The sequence below is a fragment of the Balaenoptera borealis genome, assembly GCF_965194805.1.
Source record: "Balaenoptera borealis genome assembly, chromosome: 21".
Taxonomy (NCBI): domain Eukaryota; kingdom Metazoa; phylum Chordata; class Mammalia; order Artiodactyla; family Balaenopteridae; genus Balaenoptera; species Balaenoptera borealis.
The window spans coordinates 11,541,986-11,561,646 of NC_138880.1; the positions used below are offsets into that span (position 1 = coordinate 11,541,986).

Genomic DNA, 19,661 nt, shown 5'->3' on the forward strand with positions numbered 1-19,661 from the left:
GGAAGTTCTGTAAACAGAAGGGAAATGAAAAAAGAAGAAAACTTGGAACATCAGGAAGGAAAGAACAAGAGAGTAAAACTATGAATTAGAATAATTTGCTTTCCTTTAGTCTTTAGTCTTCTAAATTATATTTCATGATTGTGGCAAAATTAGAACAATTTCTGATATGGTTATCAATGTATGCAGGGGAAACTTTTTAGATAATTATATTATAAATGGGAGAGGGTAAAGAGAGGTAAGATTTCATTCACACTGGCAAAATGTTCATGGTAGACTGTGACAGGGTGCATATATAATGTAATACCTAGAGTCTTCACTAAAAAGGTTATACAATGGGATATACTTAGAAACACTGTAGATAAATCAAAACGGAACAAAAAAATGTTCAATTAACCTACATGAATGCCGGAAAAAATCAATTAAAACTGAAACAAAAAGATGAAACAAACAGAAAATAAAAACCAAAATGACAGACACAATCTCTCACCTATCAGTGATATGTCAAAGGCATTATGCTGAGTGAAAAAAAAAAAAAAGCCTTTCTCCAAAGGTTGCATACTGTATAATTCCATTTATATAACGTTTTCAAAATGAAAAATTATACTGATGGACAAGAAATGAGCAGTTGCCAGGGGTTCAGGATGGGGGATTTGGGTGTGACTACAAAAGGGTAACATGAAGGAGATCATTGTGGTGATAGAACAGTTATGTAACTTGGCTGGGTGGTGGTTTCATGAGTCTACAGATGTCATAAAACAGCATAGAACTGTAAACACACATTGTACCAATGCCAATTTCCTATAGTTTTGTAAGATATAACCACTGGGGGAAACTGGATGAAGGGTACAGGTGACTACTCTGCACTATCTCTGCAAATTCCTGTGGATGTATAATTATTTCCAAATTAAATGTTAAAAAATTGTTACTCAAGAACAATGTTTTGAAAGTTATAATATAAATATGCACCTAGTGCTGTCGTAATGAGGAAACACAGGGCCTAATTCAATATAAACAAATCAGGACAACTTGACAGAAGAGGCAACATTTGCACTGAAACTTGCAGGACAAATGTTTGTCAGGCAAAGCGCAAAGCTGACCAGAGCATTTCAGGGTTATGGAATTGTATGTGCCCAAAAGAGGAAACCATCCGGAGGAGGGCGCACAGCTCATTATGAACAGGCTATGCGGTCCCGTGGGAGAGCGGCAGTTCTAATGAATGAACATTGATACCTCCACAGACATTCCATGGACACAAGTTTATTTGCCCATGTATATGCTGACTTATGTCTTTCCTCCCCAATACAGATTGTATCACTATGATTTCATGAGAAAATATTGAGAAGCAAGACACATTTTTCTTTTTTTACATCTCATGCCACTGACCTTCAATTAATTATCCTTTTTTATCATGGATGCAGGCTCAAAATTTTAATAGAAGAAAGAGGAGAGAAGAAGCCAGGTAGATACTGAGGAAAGGTGGAAGTGGATTTTAAACATTTATTAAATAATGGGTGAAGTTACCATTAAAAAAAGTACAATGACTACCAAAAACCACTGATCCTGTGGGATGGAAAATAGCTACAGTGTCCATCGGGGGCTGGACGTACACAAACGCGGGATCATGGGCCTTGTAAGAGGTTCCATTCAGGGAGACAATACGCTACCATCAGAAAATCAATACAAATGCTAACTTTTTCTTCTAGTTCCAAGTTACATTCGAATGATTGGAAGGATTGACCTGCATCTGTAGGAAAAAGAATGAAGCTATTGTTTGTCAGTATGGGTCAAATATTTCATTAATTCATTCACCCTTTCCTTTATCCAATATTTATTGAGCATTCATGGTGTGTCAGGCATTCTTCTAAACACAGGGGCTTTCAAAACTTAAAAGCAAGGAAAGAAATTTGCCACATATGAGTTTCAGAACTTTTACATCTAAAAAATATGGAAACATGATTATGATATTCAACAAACTGGGGAAAATGTTGTCCCCAAATAGGAAAGACAAATGGTTACTATCCTTAAAATACAAAGAGCTCATATAATTTTGCAATTGAAAAATTGGTATAAAACTAAAATAGATAGTTCATCGAAGATATATATTGGAAGTGATGCTCATTCTCACTATTACCAAAGAAATACAAGTCTAAGCAAAATACTTTCCACTATTACAGGAAATAAAATATATACTGTCTGTCATACAGAGTGAAGTAAGTCAGAAAGAGAAAAACAAATACCATATGCTAACGCACATATATGGAATCTAAAAAAAAATGGTATTGATGAACCTAGTGGCAGGGCAGGAATAAAGACGCAGACGTAGAGAACAAACTTGAGGACATGGGTGGCGGGGGAGGGGAAGCTGGGACGAAGTGAGAGAGTAGCATGGACATATATACACTACCATATGTAAAATAGATAGCTAGTGGGAAGCAGCCGCATAGCACAGGGAGATCAGCTCGGTGCTTTGTGACCACCTAGAGGGGTGGGGTAGGGAGGGTGGGAGAGAGGCTCAAGAAGGAAAGGATATGGGGATATATGTATACATATAGCTGATTCACTTTGTTGTACAGCAGAAACTAACACAACATTGTAAAGCAATTATACACCAGTAAAGATAAAACAAATACACTGTTGCCAAGGGTGAATAGATGTATGCACAAATAAGTTAAAATTTTTGAAAAGTCTTTTCTCAACATGAGTTAAGAGTCTAAAAATGTTCAATAACTTTGCTCTAGAAATGGTACTCTAAGGATTTTTCATGAAGAAATAATAAAAAGGCAGACAAAGAATTATATATGTGGATATTCATTTAGATATTAGAATACTTTTAAAACAACCTAAATTCTAATGAGGCAGTGATAAAATAAAGAACACCAAATTCACAAATTGTACTATTAAGTAGACACTGAAAATAGTACTTCAAAGATTGACATGGTAAAATACGTAATCTACAAATATCAAATAAAATGTCAGGATACATATGTATGATTGTTTTGTAAAATACTGTTAGGTATATTTTTATTTTCCTTTTTATACTTTTCTGTATTTTCTAAATTTTCTACAATAAACATATTTTACTTTTGTAATTGGTAAACCAGCTATAATTTTAATATAATTATATGATAGCTCATTAAGTAATTATGTATCAAAATTAATTTTTCTAACAATGTGTCAGTAACTGAATATAATGTTTCTTCATAGAAAATTATTAATTCCTAATTATTATGTATTTATTTGCTTCTTATCTCTCTTCCTTAGTAGAATGTCAGCTTCTATCTCTGTATTTGTACTACAATTCTATGTAACAGAACTTTCTGCCCCAAAGGAAATTTTCTATATCTGTACTGTCCAATACAGTAGCCACCAGACAAACACATGTAGTGACTGAGTACTTGAAATGTGGCCAGTGCAACTGAAGAACTGAATTTTTAACTTTATTTAATTTTAATTAATTTAGATGTAAATTTATATAGCCAAACACTGTATTGAACAATGTAATTCTAGAGCCCAGAATAGTGCCAGGTAAAGAGTAGGTGCTAAATAAACACTTGTATAGTGTTTGGATAGATAAGTGAAATTATTTGATGATTTGGCCTCTTTTTTAAAAAAAATTTTATGGGAGTATAGTTGCTTTACAATGTTGTGTTAGTTTCTACTGTACAGCAAAGAGAATCAGCTATACTTACACATACAGATTTGGCATCATTTGATGACATTGGGATAAGAACAGAGATAAAGTTGATATTATCCAACATATAATATTAATATTAATATTCCAGTTTGGAAGTTGTTGTCCCTAATATCAAAATGAAATGGGAAACGGTGGCTCTAATGATACTTACTAATAAATGCTTAATAGCACTATAGATATGAAATCATTTAATCCTCCCAATCTCAACAAGTAAGTAAAATCATTTCCCCTCATTTTACACGTAAGGAAACAGAGCACAGAGACGCAAGGTAACTTACTCAAGCACACACAGCTAATGGAGCCAGGGTTCAAATCCAGGTAGTCTGGGTTCACCTGTGTTCTTAGCCTCTGTAATTTAAAGTTTAGATACCCTTTCTAATGACTAGGGCAGTGTTTGGTGTCAAAGCTACAGGTCTAACATTACAGCGGACCAAGATGGATTTGGATGGATTTTCTAAGTTGGGCTTCCTGTATTCGAGCACAGTGAACGTAATGCATAGTGTCTTTGGTTTGGTTTTCAATGCATCTACACAAACTCTTGAAATGCATCCAACACACATGTACTACATGAAACTAAGTGCCAGATATTGTGCTAAGTCCTGGAGCTACAAATGTAAAGAAGCTATGTTGTCTTCCCTCCAGGAGTTTTTACACTAGTAAAGAAAGTTTCGTAAAAAGAGATTACAAAACGTGATAAGTACAAAAATGAAAATATAAAAATAGCATTCTGGGAGCCCAGGGGAGAGAGAGAACATTTGGAAAGAATTGATATTGAGGGCTGGGGGTTCCTATTTCCACTCTACTTTCTGCTTTGCAAATTCACCCTGACCCTCATTCATGCTGTAAGACACCCAGGGTTATGGTCAGAGCTTGTAGATTTGGGTTTGACGCACATCTGCCATTTACTAGCTAGTGACTTCCGGGCAAGTTGTTTTTGGGTTCTATAATAGGTTCAAACATCCCTACTGTGTAGATCTTACGGATTTTCTAAAATGAAAGTCAAAACGAGATCTTGCTTGTTTTAATCCAGTACAAAATATAAAGCACTATGCCAGTGTCAGGAATTACTCTGATTTGTTCATCTATACCATCTAAAGGGGGTGGAAAAGCAAGGCTTTTATCCTAAAAACTCTTGGGTGACTAAATGGCAGACCCGTGCATGAATAATGAATGGAGTGCGCTCCCTGGAAGGTGTCTAGACTTCAGGGGGCTATCTGATCTAGCATCCCAAAGGATCTCATTTGCAAAATGTACTGTCAGAGACTGGCTTGGCATAATCGGGGTTGCATTACAGAAGTCTGGTTGGAAGATGAAAGATAAAGGACAGCAAATGGAGGGTGCAAGGTGGTGTCTGGCAGGCGTCGCAGGTATCGGTGTAGATCTACATTTCATATTAGTGGATCACAAGAGGGAGAAAAGCAGGGGGTCCAGGAAGATTTGAAAAAGAATAGAAATCTGTGAGCTGTGACTTGAAGTTCATCAATTTGGCATTAAAAAAAAAAAAATCACATTTGTGAAACACCATACAGCTGTAAAATATACTTGCAAAAAGATTTTCCCTTTATCCTAAAAAACAAAAGAATAAATAAAACTCTAACACCGGACAGTTTGCGTTAAGCACTATCACCCAGATTTTGTAAGTAAAGAAAGGAAAAAAACCTAGAAAGCTTAAGTTATTTGCTCAAGGCCTCACAATATAACCAATAAATAAGAAAGAATTTCTGACCTGAAGACCAGTCATTTCCACCACACCGTGGAAAATAGGCATAGGAAAAAGAAATGAAGTTGGCCAAGTTGATCTCACTGGAGAATAAAGTGAAATTGCAATTTAACAGGAGACTCAGGCCTGGATAAGCTGTGCTGCCAGCACTGTGGACCATCTTAGACCTATAGATGACTCTCTTAATTGGGATTAATATTTGAAATTTACTCAAGATTTTCAGTGAGTTAAACAGGGAAGTAAACACAGGAGTAGAGCTTTACCTCTTTAACCTTCAACCAGACTCAAGGATGTTGGGCAAAGAAGTTATTGCTTGGCCTTTCCCCAGGCAAACTCACTTTCCCGGAGGCCTGTCTGCAATGGCCAGAGGCTGTCTTCTTTGTAGCCGGAACTCTGAGAAGTTGCCTTAAAACAGAAGTTCCTCGGGCTGCCCTGGGGAAGCTGGCATCTCTTGAAATCCTCTTATGAAAGACAGCTTTTGCCTAAAGCTCTAAGTAACTCATAAAAGGCAAGGGAAGATAGTGGCAATTATCCAAGGGATTTCAGCAAGAGAAATGAATTTCAGGCAAAAATCTCTTAGAGCAGTGCTTCTCAATTTGTATTGTGCAGGAATCTTGTTAAAATACAGACTTTAACGAGGGGTCTTGTTAAAATGCAGATTCTAGTTGGTTAGGCTTGGGGTGGGGCTGGACCTTCTGCGTTCCTTACAAGCTCTCAGGTGATGCTGATGCCGGTCTGTGGACCACACGTTCAGTAGCGAGCTTTTAGAGCATCCGCTTCCTGACAGAATTTGCCCCAATTCTCCACTTGCTATCTTTGGAGCAGAGGATCTCAGAATTTAGGTCACATTAGAATTACCCGAGGAACTTGGAAAAAATGCAGCGTTTGATTTGGTAGGCCTGGGTGGGCTCTAGGAATCTGCTTTTCTAACAAATACTTCAGCTGTCCCATTTTCTAAGAAATATTGCTTTAGGGGAAGTACAGTGGTGACCCAAGGTACCCAGAAATGCCCCAGAAATGCTCAATAAAGCCAGTACACAGCCTTTGGGACCAGTAAGTCTTAGCTAGTGAGAGGTTTCTTTAATTGGGGAACAATATAAGATTCAATTAAAGAAGTTCAGCCCATAATACAGCAAAATAAAATAAGGTTATTAGGGGTCTCACATGGGCTTCTGCATTGCTGGGCAGAGAAAAGGAGTCTCAAATCTCTGATTACACCCCTGCTAATTTCATGCTGAAGGGCCTGCTATGTGACACAAGTAGGAGCAAGCAGAGAGTGACAATAACTGACACCCGAAACTCCAGGAAGAGGGCAGGTGTAAGATCCCCTAGAGATCCAGACACCGCAGTAAGAAGTAAGAGGACACATGTAGCTCTACAGCCAAAACGGAGTCATATTTCTTGCTTTCAGAAACTGTATCTATGGAAACTCACTAGAAAGGCCTCTTGGTCTCTGCAAGCAGAGATCATTTTGAGAGATGTGTGGTTTTGTTTGTTTGTTTGTTTTGTCTTTTTGTGAATGGAAAGTAGCAATATAAAAGTGAGTAAAATTGATGCATGGTGTAAACAGAGTTGTTCTCCTCTATGATCTCCTACTTAGATAACCCCTTGGGGAGGAAGGGATGACACGGTTTCAGATGGCCATCCTGAACCACAAGAGGACACAAGGTGATGGAGAAAAACAAGGTGGGGCTGAAAGGGCAGCGAATCAGAACCCAAAAGATTAGTTGCTGCAGTACGGGCTCAACCTCTAAGTGGCTGTGAGGTCTTGTACCATCACTGGACCTCACTGGATCTTGTGTTCATCATATAACGAGAATGGCATTAAACTAGATTGAAAATAAAGTCCTGTCTAGCTTGGGAAGTCTGTGTTTTCATGACTGCAGCCACTGTTTTCTTCTCACCTGTGCTATGAGGAACTGAGAGGAACTGGCGGAGAACTCTTATGAACACTCACTAAAGAATGCGTAACATAGTTTGTGCATATGACGGGTGTGTATATGACTTAATTATGTACTTTTCTAATTTCACGATGGCAAAGCTCTACAGTGTGAAATGCCGTATACTCAAGAACTGTGCCTTTTGTTTTCTAGTCTTCCTGATCCAGTCATTGCCACAGATTGTATCCCTGATTCCCTAAACCCTTGAAGTCTCAGATCTAAAATAAATTGATGAAGCTTGGCTCCTTTTACGATGGCTTCTCCATTAATCTGTCTTAAACTTTTTTGGCTTGTTTATTTGGAATATTCAGATAATTTTTAAAAACGTTTTATTAGCAGAATGGTAATTGATATCTGATATCTTTCAATTCTGGAGCTTGGGAGTTAGACTACAGAATAGATTTGGACCCCTTTGGAGATATATCTATCTATCTATCTATCTATCTATCTATCTATCTATCTATCTATATATATATATATATCTGAAGCTTAAATATATATATATAAATATGTAATATATATAAGCTTAAATATATATAAATATATATATCTCTGAAGCTTAAAATTCATCTCCTTTGTGTGAGTCCCTTAAATTATAACTAATTATTCCTCCCTCTTTGATCTTATAAATCATTGCTCTTTCCTCATTTATCCTTTAGCATATTTCTAGGTGTAAGTGAGCAAACATAGGTAATATATAATCTAAGTTTATACCAAACACTGAAATAATTGGGTAGATTAAAATATGTACTGAAACCATGCAGAGAACTTGGTAAGGATCTCTCTGTTGGACTGAACAAGTTTCACAGAAAAATGAAAGTCTTAGTCTGAAAAACCTTAGGTCCCTGGGAAAGGATCTGGGCAAGAGGAAAGGAAGAAGGTTTTTCACACTGCAGCCCTGGGTCACGTGCATGGATGCAGAAGTCCTGTTCCAGCTCTGACATCACCAACTGAAGCCGAATCCGGCTTCTGTACCCTGACACCAACTTAAATCTCAGAGACAGAGTTTTGGGTGAAGTAGAAAAGAATAACTTTATTGCTTTGCCAGGCAAAGGGGGCCACAGCAGGCTAATGCCCTCAGAACTGTGTGTGCCCCCTTGGAGAGGGTAGTGAGAAGTTTCATAGTAATGGCTCAAAGGGGGCGTGATCAGCTCGTGGACATTCTTCTGATTGGCTGGTGGTGAGGTAAGTGGGAGTCAGCATCGTCAACCTTCTGGTTCCAACCCGTCCGGGGTCTCCGTGCTTGTGGGCAGCACACAGTTAACTTCTCCCACCCAGCGGGGGTTTCAGTATCTGCAAAACAGCTCAAAGATATTGTTGTGTGTATCCCTTGAGGGGGAACCAGGAACCTGCCCCAAGGCTGCACTATTTCTTTAGACTGTTCCTCCCTTGTCTCTGCATCCCCTCCCTGTCCTAATTAACAGCTGCTTGAATCTGCCCATTGGAACTCAGGGAAGATCATGGAGGCTGAACGAAGCTTATCTCCTGTAATCAAGAAATGGGGGACGCAGAAAGGCTTTTGTGCCCAGGAGCCCCACAGGACCCTGCTTGGTATCACAACTCTGTGAACTTAAGGGAACTTATGAACCTCCCTGACTTCCTGTTTCCTCAACTATCAAATGGACACAGTAATACTAAGCTCCTAGGGTGGATATGATAATTAAATGACACATATAGAATTTAACAGAGCCTGGTTCGAGGTGCTCAGTCAATATAAGCTAATGATAATGAAAATGGTGTTGAGAGTGGGTAGGGGTTGATCTACTGGAAGATGGAACAAACTGTGGAGATAAATTCCAGGGCCAAATCCAAACAAGAATAAAGCCTAACTTGGGAATTAAGGGTCGTGGGGCATTTTCTAAAGTTAACTGATTTCAAATACTTTCAATCCACCACTCTTTTGGTGCTTCATTTGTCTGAAAGCCATGAGGTTTAGGATCTGTTGTCTGATTATTACACTTTATAACACACTCTCAACAGAGGAGATGAAAGGGAATAAATTATTTTGTAGTATTTCCTTCTCCAAGGTATCAACTGCTGATTTTGAGACACATCATTATTAAAATTATAATTGGCTATTGGCAAGTAGAATATTGGAAGCAAAGAAATGAATTATAAAAGAATGGAAATTCTGTGGATCATTTTTATTCTTCTGAGTCATTTGTGCTACTTAGCGGCCCTCAGAGAAACAAATCAATAACTATTGTTTAGAACTTCCCTCCAGCTTCCAGTGCTTTGGGAGCCTTTTTCTATCAGTGAGCCCGTAATTTCATCAATATGGTATCATTAGCACTCCACAGTTAGCAATTAACCTTTATCCAATAAGCTCCGTTATCGCTTTAGGAAAAAACCGTCAGTCCCAGGGAATATACTCAGATTTCAGTGGTACAGCTAGTTCTATTTAGGAGAGATGAAACAGCTGTTAAAGTTAGAGTCAGAGCTAGAGTAAGCATTGATTTGTTAAGAACCAATCTCCTGTTTTTAAGGCAACCCGAGGAACGGAGGGGGTATCCATATCAGTCGTTTTTAATTTTGATTTTGGTCAGAAGTAAAGCGCTCCCCAATAGGGGCGCCGTTACATTCTGGTTTCTTGCTGGGCTCGTTAACAACAGCTCCATTTTAGATACCAAGATATGTATGAGTGTTCCAGTAGTTACGCTCCTGTATTTGCAGAGTGCTTTCACATAATTACTTCAAATGATCCTCACATCAACACTGGGAGGTAGTGATAATTATGTCCATTCTTCTGATTGGAAAGTAAAGCTCACAAAGGTCAAGTAAACTGCCCTTCCTCCCACAGCTATTAAGTAGTACAAACCCCGGGTCATTCTTATTCATTTTCATGAGTACTTTTGAGCCAAAACATATTCCTGGATCCTTGCCCCAGATCTACCGGTAAATTTCTGGATGACCTTGAAAGTTGCCTATCTGGTCCTCAGTGTCCTCAGCTGTAAAATCAGCTGTAATAACAGGGAGTTGGTTCAATGGACTCTAAGCTCATTTCTAGATGTGAGATCTATGATTCCAGACATCTCCAAATTAATTTTGTATCTCAGCAAGAGTACTTTAGTATTAATTATTGATGCAATTACATCATAATGTCCCAGTCGTTGTCCTAGAGTATATTTTGTAAGAGTAATGGTGTTTTTAGTAATATGAACGCCCTATGCAGCCTTTGTCTTTTACATTTTTGCAGGGTGTTTGTTGGCTCTTTTCTTTAAAATAGTGTCCAGGGTTTACAGATTATACTCATAATAATATTAACCATTAATTTCTTCCTAGATCTAAAAAATTGCTTCTGATATGTATTATAAGTAACTGGAATGATTTAAGTAGTCAAAACAAAATAATTAAGAGATGGATGACATAGGGATTCATTCATGCTGTTTACATTAATGTGAATTGGCTGGCATATAAAATGTCATTAGTGAAGGCAAAAAAGATTCCAGAGACAGGTCTACGAATAGTCTGTGTGTTAGATGAAAACATTCCAATAAAATAATGTCCCACTTTAATTTGTCATAGACTAAATTAAATATAGAAAGACATATAAGCTTTTGTTAAGATTTTTTTGTTTCATGTACAGGGACAGTTGGTCTCAAAAGATTAAAATTGAATACAATCCAGTAGAGAAACAGTAACTTTTTAAATTCACAAAAACCTTTGCAGAGAGAAAAAGGAGAAAACAACCTATGAAATAAATTTAAAACCCTGGAGAATGTTCCTTGGTTTGTCTAGCTCTTGAAGAAGAATCCTATGGACCTTGCTCCTTCATCGCGCTAGAGGTGAGCTCTAAAGGGAATTAAATTCTCCTCAATTGCATGTTCCACTTACAGCCATGAGGTCTGAAAAGGGTTTAACAGGAATGGAGGAGGGCTGCAACACAATGATTGCTGTGATTGGCACACGTTATTTATTTTTATGTTTTTTATTTATTTGGGGGGAGGGTGCTTTATTTTAAATGAAGGAAAAAATTCTGATGATGACTTTCCTTGAGTCATTTATTCAAAATTCCGTTATCACTTCTGTTGCAGGTTTTAATAATGATACATACATATAGGTTAATGATGCCTTTTTTTTCTACCACTGACATGCCAACATTGTTTTTCCTGTCTTTCACATCAAGTATTATATTATACTCCTGTAGTCATCGAAGTTATTACTATTAGGAGGATTTAAAGTCCTTCTAAAAGCAAATGCAAGCAAGCTTCATAATTTCAACAATAAATATAGAGAAAAAATAACTATCATGGAATTTAAGATATATAATGGTCCAGTATATATACATACACATACATGGATGTTTATGTATATGCAATTCTTCTTTTAATAAAAATCTATGACCTCAATACATACCACAGTTAAAAGTAGAACCACTGTGACTGAATTGGGAGTAAAGCGTTTTGAACTCCTCCTTCCCGCATTTCTGGTGGAGGTCACTGAGATACCACCCAAGTTTGAAAACTAATGATGTAGTCCATGTCCTTTCCACTTTTTATACATGAGGAAACTGAGGCCCGAACATGTTAAAATACTTGGCCCCATCACAGTCACTCACTCACCCACCTAGACTGGGACCTCACCCCAAGTTCAGTGATAGGATGATGGCAAACCCTTTCTTTCTGAATATTCAGAGTCCTGCCTTGTAGTCACCACTGTGCTACTGATTTGGGTCTGTGACCTTGAACACACCCGTTGACCTCATTGAATTGATGTTTTTTTGTTCTAATACAGGAAAGATGATAGGAAATATTAAAGCAGGAAAAGGAAGAGCAGATCCTCTACAGGACAGTTTTATTTCTACAAAATGACTTCAGGTGAAATCCTCCAGACATCACCAAAGGCTTCAACTACAGAAAATGAAATGAAACAAAAGCACTAATAGGAACTTCAAAGAAAGCAAACAGTAAGAGAGATCCACTGGTACACTGGGTATCTACAATGGCATATTTCTTAAATACAACATGGAACATTTGCAATAGAACAATGTGTGTTTCACTACTGCAATCCTTTTCCAAAATTTCCATGGTAGTGCCTCTAACAGGAGAGAAATGGGAATGTATTAGCCCTTCTTTTTTTCTTTTTTTTTTAAATTTTATTTTATTTATTTATTTTTTATACAGCAGGTTCTTATTAGCTATCAGTTTTATACCTATTGGTGTATACATGTCAATCCCAATCTCCCAGTTCATCCCACCACCAGCACCACTGCCCCTGCCGCTTTCCCCCCTTGGTGTCCATACGTTTGTTCTCTACGTCTTGTCTCTGTTTCTGCCTTGCACACCGGTTCATCTGCAGCATTTTTCTAGATTTCACATATATGCATTAATATACGGTACTTCTCTTCCTCTGTCTGGCTTACTTCCACCGTAGGACAGTCTCTAGGTCCATCCGCGTCTCTGCAAATGACCCAGTCTCGTTCCTCCTTATTAGCCCTTCTTATTCTAACACCAGCTGAATCTATAATCTGACTATATTCTCATACTTTATGTACAAATATATAATCTTTAGCATCTCATTTCTCAATTTTGCCTTTATTTTTGTATGTAAAATTATGAATTAACTTTCATAAAAAATAATGTGTCTCTACTTAGCTATACTGCTAAGTTTTACAGCAGGACCATAGGGAGGGGAAGAGGAGGAATAAAGACACAGATAATTCTAAAATAACTTTTCATTATATGATTAAGGATACACATGGAGCCCAGAGGATGGTACAAACATTTTCTCCATGACTCGCCTTTCAGATCATGTTAATTTCAACTAAGATGAGCATAGATGAATCCTTCTTTTCTGTTCTCCTTCGAGCCAATGGATTACTATATGCTGATAGGCATTAATAAATATTTTCTGAGGAATTTATCCTTTTATCCCCAAATATTTTTGTCATAAAACTTTTATCATGACCTATATAGACAAATAAACATCTAGAGAAATATAGGTTAGATGTACATTAATACATGAATTCGATTTTGCAAAGTATTATGTGTTCTTTTAAAAGTTTTGTATATTGTTAATAAGCAGAAAAATATACAGTGTAAATGCATACACAAAAACTTAAGTAATGATTACATATTAAGAGCAAGACTTTTGCACAAAGAAATATATTTCTATTTGGTTGAATCAGAGAGTAAAAGGAAAAAAAAGAGGCCGGTGGGGTTAAAATGTGCTGAAGGTGGCTTCTGCTAGTTCTGGAGAGTGAGTTGTACACATACCTTCACATCTCTTCCAAGCTCCTCATTCGATGACATCATGTTGGTAGTTTGAATCAGCCTCGGTGGGAGGATTTACACCGCAGGATTCAGCAAACATTCCAAATCAGGATTTGTTCAACCAATTCTGGAGCACTGATCGTTAAATAGTAATCAACACATCATTGTCTAAGACCCTGAAGAACCTAAAGAGGACCTTAACAAGCCTTCATCAGTTATCAAGACTCCTTAATTTATATCACATACAGATAGTGTTACTTCACTACTTTTCTTTCCTTCCAGTTGTTTGGGTTTACACATTTAGATGTATTTGCAGCAAATTTAATAGCTAATATGCTGCCTTAAAAATTGTATTGTGCTATGTTAAATACCAGAATATTCCAAGAAAACTATAGTCCTATTATACAGGTTAGGAGAAAATAAATAATAAATACTTGAATAAAGATGAGAATTGAGTTGCAGTAACATCAGCAAGATGGCTGAGTAGGAAGCCCTGGACCCTCCTTTCTCCCATAAACACAATTCAGCAATAGCTTATGTACAGATTTCCTTGGTGAAAAATCAGAAAGTGTAAATTGTAACAACAATAACATAAAGTGTGTGTGTTGGGGGGAGGAGTCATTAAAGTTTAGAAGTTTTGTATGTGATTGAACTTAAGTTGTTATCAGCTTAAAATAAACTGTTATAGCTATGAGATATTTTATATAAGCCCCCCCATACACATACAAAATACCTGTATAGAAGTTGCAGAAAAGAAAAAAGAATCAAAACATATCAATACAAAAAAATGACAAAACCAAAAAGAAGACAACAAGAGGAGAGACAGAAAAAAAGAACAACAAGACTAACAGAAAACAACTAACAAAATGGCAATTGTATATCCTTTCCTATCAATAACTAAAGTAAACGAGTTAAATGTTCCATCAAAATATATAGAGTGGCTGAATGGCTAAAAAAATAAGACCCAAGAATATGTGGACTAAGAGAACATCACTTTAGATTTAAGGACACTCACTAACTGACAGTGAAGGCATGAAAAAAGATATTCCATGCAAATAGTAACCAGAAGAGTGTGTAGGTGGCTATACTTATATCAGACAAAGGAGACTTTAAGTTAAAAACTGTTGCAAGAGACAAAGAAGGACATTTTATAGTGATAAAAGTGTCAATCCACCAGGAAGCTATAACAATTATAAATGTAAATGCATCTAACATAAGAACATCTAAATATATAAGGCAAATGCTGACAGAACTGAAAGGAGAAATAGAGAGCAATAAAATAATAACAGACTTCAATACCCCACTTTCAATAATGAACAGAACACCCAGAACAGGAAACAGAGGACTCAAATAACACTATAGACCAAATGAACCTAACAGACATGTACAGATGTACAGAACATCCCACCCAGCAGCAGGGGAGTACACATTCTTCTTAAGTGCACGTGGATCTTTCTCCAGGATAGATCACATGTTAGGTCACAAAACAAGTCTTAACAAATTTAAAAAGGTTGAAATCATACCAAGTATGTTTTCTGACCATAACGGTATGAAACTAGAAATCAGTAACAGAAGGAACACTGGAAAATTCACAAATATGTAGAAATTAAACAACGCACTGTTGAACAGCCATTAGGTCGAAGAAGAAATCAAAAGGAAATTAGAAAATACCTTGAGACAAACAAAAACAAAAGCACAACATACCAAATCTTGTGTGATGCAGCAAAAGCAGTACTAAGAGGGAAGTTTAAATGCCTGCATTAAAAAAGAGGAATGATCTCAAATAAACAACTTAACTTTACAACTCAAGGAATTAGAAAAAGAACAAACTAGGTCCAAAGTTAGTAAAAGGAAAGAAATAACAAAGATTAGAGCAGAAGTAAATAAAATAGAAAATAGAAAAACAATAGAGAAAAAAACAATGAGATTGAGTTTTTTTTAAAGTAAACAAAATGGACAAACCCTGAGTTAGACTAAGAAAAAAAGAGAAGACTCAAATAAATAAAATTGGTAATAAAAGAAGAGACATTACAACCGACCCAAAAAGAAAAGGTGTAAGAGACTGCTATGAACAGTTGTACACCAACAAACTGGATAACCCAGAAAAAAATGGATAAAGTCTTAGAAACATACAACCTACCAAGACAAAATCATGAAGAAATAGAAAGACTGAACTTACTTATAACTAGTAGGAGATTGAATCAGTAATCAAAAACCTCCCAACAAAGAAAAGCCCAGGACCAGATAGTTTCACTGGTGAATTCTACCAAACATTTAAAGAACTAACACCAATTCTTCTCAAACTCGTTCAGAAAAATGAAGAAGAGGGAACACTTCCAAACTCATTTTATGAGGCTAGCATTACCCGCAAGCCAGACAAAGACACCACAGGAAAAGAGAACTACAGGTCATCCTTGATGAATATATATATATATATATAGATGCAATAATTCTTAACAAAATACTAGCAAACTAAATTTAACAGCACATTAAAAAGATCATACACCATGACCAAGAGGGATTTATCCCTGGGATCCAAGGGTGTTTCAACCTATGAAAGTCAATTAATATGCTATACCACATTAACAGAATAAAGCATACAAATCATATGATTGTGTCAATAGATGCAGAAAACGTCTGACAAAATTCAACACCGTTTTATGATAAAACTGCTCAACAAACAACAAAAAAATTACCTCAACATAATAAAGACCATACATGAAAAGCCCACAGCTAACATTATACACCACACCACAGTAAAAGGCAGAAAGTTTTTTCTCTAAGATCAAGAAGGCAAGTATATCCACTCTACAGGTACCACAGCAATTAGGCAAAAAAAAAAAAAAAAAAAAAGAAAGAAAGAAAAGGAATCCAAATTGGAAAGGAAGAAGTAAAAAAGTAAAATTGTTCCTGTTTGTAGACAGCATGATCTTATATATAGAAAACCCTAAAGACTCCATAAGAAAAAAGCTATTAGAAGTAATAAATGAATTCAGTAGAGTTACAGGATCCAAAATCAACATACAAAAATCAGTTGTGTTTCTGTACACTAACAACGAACTATCTGAAAAGGAACTTAGGAAAACAATCCCATTTACAATAGTGGAACCTTATATTACTTATACTTCATGTTTTATTTTTTTAGTGGCTGTTCTGGGATTTCCAATATACATCCTTAAGTTATCAGAGACTGCTTTCAAATATTATGCAACTTTGCATACAATGTAACAACTTATAATGGTATACTTTTTCTTTCCTCCCTCAAATCTTTGTGCTATCTTTGTTATACACGTTACTTCTATATATGTTATAAACTCCACAATGCATAATACACTGTTACTACTTTTGCTTTAGACAATTATCTTTTAAAATGGTTAAAAATAAAGAAACGTGTCTTCTATATTTATCTTCCTTTTTACCGTAAGTGGATATCTTTACTTCTTTGTGTAGAACCAAATTTCCATCTGGTATCATATTCCTTCAAACTAGAAAGCTTCCTTAAACATCCCTTGCAGTGCAAGTCTTTTGGCAATGAATTCTCTTAGCTTTTGTTTGTCTGAAGAAATCTTTATTTTATTCATTTTAAAAAAATATATTCATTGGGTAGAGAATCTGGGTTGACAATTTTTTCTTTAAATACTCTGAAGATGTCACTCTACCATTTTCTGGTTTGCATAGTTTCTGAAGGGAATTTTGCTGATATTCTTCCTTTATATGTATGTTTCACTCTTGCTGCCTTCAAGATTTTCTCTTTATCCTTGATTTTCAGCATTTTTACTGTGACATGTTCTGGTTCTGGTGGTTTTTTTTTTTTTCTTTAATTCTCTGAAATACTTGGATCTGTTTGTTTTCTTTCATTAAATTTGGAAAATTCTGTGAATTCCTTTCGACAACATGTCGAAACCAGCAAGAGAACCTTGAATTGCAATGGATTGAAGCAAAGTAGAAATTTGTTTCTCTCTCATAAAAAGAATCAGAATGTAGGCAGTCCAGAACGTTCATGGCAGGTGGATCATTATCAAGGGCCAAATTATTTTTATTTTTTGTTTTACAACATTTTTACGGTACCTTAGGGTCTAACATAGGTGCCCGAGCCTCAGTCATTATTTCAGCATTCCAGCCAGCAGAAAAAAGAAAAAAATGGGAGAAGGGAGAAGAATGTACCCTCCCTTTAAAGACAGCTAAGAAACGTCTTGGAAGTCTCATCTGATAATTCTGCTTATGTCTCTTGGATAGAACTTAGTCACATTGCCCACACTGGACACAAGGAAGACTGAGAAATATACTTTTTATTCTGGATGGCCAACTAGCCAGCTAAAACTCAAGAGGTCTCTAAGAAAATAATAAGGAATATATAGTAAGGTAGGAGGCGGGTAGCAGTCTTTTCCACAGCTGTGCATGAAAGCCATGCCTATAGCCTTTAAAAACTACAGATAGCTGGTGTTTCCATTACCTACTGCTGTGTGACGACCACTCCAAAACATAGTGGTTAAAAATAACAATATTTTCTTATTTCTCATAATTCTGTGCTTGGCTAGGCTCAGTTGGACGGTTTTCCTAATCTACATGGTGTCTGCTGAGATCACGCATGAGGCTGATTCCAGAGGAGAGCTTGGCCAGCACTGGAATATAAAAGACAGCTTTGCCCATGTGTCTGGGGTCTTAGTAGGGAAGACTGGGATGTCCAGAAGGCAGCAATATCTCCTTCTTTCTCCATCAGGAGAGCAGGTCTCTCTACATGGTGGTGAAAAAGGCTCTAAGAAGGTAGGTATAAGATGCCAAGTGTCTGAAAGCCTAGGTCCAGAGCTGTCATGATGGTACTTCTATTGCATTCTATTGGTCAAAGCAAGTCACAAGGTTATCCCAGATACAAGAGCAGGAGAAAGAGACTCCGCCTTTGTATCATAGGTGAGGCAAGGGCACAGAATGAGAGGACGAATTGCTGGTGGCCATCTTTGGACTCAGATCACTACTTCACTTAGAGATTCTCCGTAGGCTAGGAGTTTGCTGAAGTTGTCTGTACTTAGAATGAAAGGAAGAGAGGAAACTCATAGGTGGTTGGGTTTATGCACAAGAGTAAGAATCACTGGCTCACTCTGGTATCACTGCCAGAATCCCAGCAGACAAGATCTTGGAAGCGGCACAAAGAAGTACACATAATTTCTACATAGAGAAGCTCCTAAAGCAACGAAATTACTCTCAGACAGTGTTGTCAGCAGTTTAAACTGGTATAACCTTTCTAGGTAATAGTCTTTAAAATGTGTGTCCCATTGACTCAGTAATCTCAATTTTAAAGACTATCTTAAGCACATATTTTAACAAGTGTGAACAAAGATGTGTAATGCAGTGTTTTGTATATGGATGCAAAACTGGAAATAATTGAATATTTATTAGAAAGGGGAGATTTATTTAGAGGGTTAATAGAATACACTGCAGTTTTAAAAAATAATACAGCGTGAAAGGTCTTCACCATATCTAAAGTAAAAGCAGCCTAAAAAGGAGACTATAAAATTGTATGTGTATAAATTGCATATAATTTCATTTTTTTTTTGCAAAATTATGCATAAGAAAATATCTGGAAAGATATATATTAACAGTGGTCACATTACGGTTTCGATTACTTTTTCTCAGTTGTATTTTCTAAACAAAAATTTTTTTGCAATAAACAAGCATTATTAATGTACTAAAATAATATTATATACAATATTAAATACTAAAGCAGTTGCATAGTATCCACTTGGCTTGGTTTATGTTTTCCAAACATAACCATGTGAGTAACTTTATGTGAGTTCTTGTTGTTCTTCCCAAGGAACAGAGAATTATATTCAAGCATTCCCTTTCTGGACATAATTTTAATTTGTGAGCCCGGCCATCTGTGTGAGGCTTGTTGCATCACTCCTTACTAGAGGTTATTGTTCAGGCTTTCACACTTCGCACTAATTACAACAGAATAACCTTGAAGTTATCACCTCTGATAGCAAAAGAAAGCAAGGTCCTGGGAACCTGAATATCTTCTAAACCAGCATAGAAAGGCAGAGAATCAAAAGGAATGAGAATCAGGGCATAAAGATTTATTATGCTAAAACATCATTTCA

General features: G+C 36.5%; 1 protein-coding gene across 1 annotated transcript in view; it reads left to right on the forward strand.

Moving 5' to 3' along the window:
• Positions 1-19,202, forward strand: part of FUT10 (fucosyltransferase 10) — a 284,562-nt gene extending 265,360 nt beyond the window's left edge. Inside the window, exons 8-11 of the transcript XR_014239082.1 lie at positions 7,015-7,100; positions 11,024-11,139; positions 12,089-12,260; positions 18,105-19,202. The gene's annotated coding sequence lies outside the window, so the exon portion shown is untranslated. The remainder of the gene's footprint in view (positions 1-7,014; positions 7,101-11,023; positions 11,140-12,088; positions 12,261-18,104) is intronic.
• Positions 19,203-19,661: the final 459 nt, after the last annotated feature.